The following is a 2,555-nucleotide window of genomic DNA, read 5'->3' as shown; positions in this document are numbered from 1 at the left end:
CTTCCGCCTCCCCAGTTTGGTTTCTTTTTTTTTTTTTTGTTCTGATTTGTTTTCCATTGAATGCTGGAGAAACGCCTTGAAGTTTGCAGAGTTTCTTTTTTTTTTTCCAGATAATTATAATCCGCATGTTTTGCCAGGAGTAAAGCAGCAATCCTATGCTGGTGATATTGTCTTAAAAGGATCATTCTGCTGAGGGAAAGATGGTAATACTGCAGTTCTAGGATGCATGGTGAAGTCACACAGTTGACCTGGCTCCTGTTACACGTTGGACTATTGCAACTGAAGAGTTATTTCATTTTAAAAGACAACATGGAAAAATAAGCAATCTGTTTAGGCATTTAATATGGAGAAAAAAAAACAACAACAAAAAAAACCCCACTGTTCCCACAGTTTAATGCCATTGTATTACTGGGAGCAAGAAAAAAAAAGAAAAAAAGACAAAAAAAAACTATCTTCTGCTTTCAACTGTAGGTGCTTCATATTTGCTCTGTCTGTCTCCTAACACTAAATGTGCTGGATTTTTTTCCCATTTTCATTGGAAAACTGAAGAGGAATTGAGTTCTGCTAACTTTCACCCTTCTTGAATTATTTTTTCTCTTAAAAAAATTTCAAAATAACAAAAAAATGAAAAAAGTTTAAAAAAAAAAAGAAAAAAATGGGAATTTGAATCCTTTTCAATTTGTCCATAGAATGCCAATGGCTGGGCTTCCTGCCCCTTGGAAATGCTCTTTTATATTTTAATGCAGTCTGTGTATTTCCGGGCTCTGCTTCTAATTATCTCTTAATAAAAATATATTTTATTACAAAAAAAATGGAGGACTTAGGAATGAAAATAATAATTTAAAAAAATAAAAAAAAAATAATCCCAGGGAAAGGAAAGCTTCCTAGCAGTGGTAGGGAAGGCTGAGCAGAGTGCAGGCTCCAGCTGTGTAACCCCTCTGTCCCATTGCAGCTTGTGTAATGTGTCCCAGTCATCTGGGGGTCGGGTAGTTTTTCTGGGTTTTTTTTAAAGGTGGAAAGTTCACAGGGTCCAGTGCAAGAGTGAGAAATGAATAAAGCAGAAATGGGTTTGTTGGCCAGCCCCAGCTCCCCATGTACCCAGTGCTCATCATGGGTGTTGGTGGCCTAATCCTGGCTCTCCAAAGCAGCAGCAGTTGGTGTCTCCTAAAATGAGACTGGACCCTCTGGGGCATTAGGAGGAATAGATAAACCCAAAATTCTGGAATATCTTTTGTGCTTAGATCTGTCCATCAAGCCATGGGGCTGCTGTCCAGTCACCAGAGGGTCCCACAGGGCTCCATCCTCAGCCCAACATCTCATTAACAACCTGGGCTCAGGACTCAAAGAGATACTAATTTTGCTGACACACTAAACTGTGAGGAACTTTTGACACCCTCAAGGGCAGAGAGCCCTCAACAAATTAAGAGATGGGCAATCACCAACTGTCTGAAGTTTACAAGGGTGAGTGTCAGATTCTGCACCTGGGATGGCAGCCCTGGATGGACTGGGAGGCTGGAGAGCAGCACCATGGAAAGGGAGCTGGGGCTCCTGGTCCATGGCCCAGCAGGACCTGTCCTGTTCTGCTCTGGCCTCACCTCGAGTTCCTGGGGCAGTTCTGGGCACCACAACATTAGAAAAACCCCTATTAGAGAGCATCCCAAGGAGGCCATGAGGATGGGGAAGGGTCTGGAAGCCTTATGAGATCACTTGGTTTGTTCAGCTGGAGAGGAGGAGACTGAAGGGAGAACATCCTCCCAAGGGGCAGCAGAGAGGCAGGTACCAATCTCTTCACTCTTGTGACCAGTGAGAGGGAGTAGCCTGAAGCTGAGTCAGGAGAGGGTTAGGTTGGATAGCAGGAAGAGGTTCTTCACCCAGAGGGTGGTTGAGCGCTGGAACAGGCTCCCCAAGGAAGTGGTCACAGCACCAAACCTGTCTGACTTCAAGAAGAGTTTGGACAATGCTTTCAGGCACAGGGTGGGATTCTTGGGGTGTCCTGCACAGGGCCAGCAGTTGGACTCGATCCTGATGGGTCTCTTCCAACTCAGAATATTCTATGATTCTATCGCTTTCTTTTTTTTTTTTTTTTTTTTTTTTTTAGTAGGAGTATGTAGCATGTGTTTTTTTTAATTGTTTTTATACTTTTAATAAGATTGTTCCTGAATGAGACACTTGAGTTCATGGTGGGACAATGAAACTGAAATTCTGTACCTTGTGTAAGACGCTCGCTTTCTGCCACGCTTAAACATTTGACTATGGATTGCCTACTCCATTTGATGTATCCAGAGCTATATAGTATAATACTGAGTGTGATACTATATAGTCATCATGTATTGTATCAGTCCAGGTTCAGAAATGTGTGGTTGGCCAGTCGCAAATAGTTCTGTTTCACCTATAAACTTGTACCACCTCTGCAGGTGTGTGTAACTTTGAGATGCATAACATGTTTACAGATGTGCCCAACATCTAGTCCTCCAACGTTCCTATTTTTAATTCTGTTGAGTCTCCCAACTGCTTGCCAAAAGTTGGAATTGCCTCCAGCTCCACTGCTGAAGAAC

At 42.5% G+C, this 2,555-nt stretch overlaps 1 protein-coding gene across 1 annotated transcript in view; it reads left to right on the top strand.

The window, feature by feature from the left end:
• NUFIP2 (nuclear FMR1 interacting protein 2) overlaps window positions 1-2,555 on the top strand; it is a 70,400-nt gene that overhangs the window by 61,048 nt on the left and 6,797 nt on the right. The window contains exon 4 of the mRNA XM_014308845.2: window positions 1-2,555. This exon is cut by the window's left edge and continues 552 nt beyond it; it is cut by the window's right edge and continues 6,797 nt beyond it. The gene's annotated coding sequence lies outside the window, so the exon portion shown is untranslated.

The sequence above is a fragment of the Geospiza fortis genome, unplaced genomic scaffold (genome assembly GCF_000277835.1).
Source record: "Geospiza fortis unplaced genomic scaffold, GeoFor_1.0 scaffold425, whole genome shotgun sequence".
NCBI classification, from domain to species: Eukaryota; Metazoa; Chordata; class Aves; order Passeriformes; family Thraupidae; genus Geospiza; species Geospiza fortis.
Note: the sequence above shows the minus strand (reverse complement) of the source record. Positions and strands in the feature narration are given on the sequence as shown.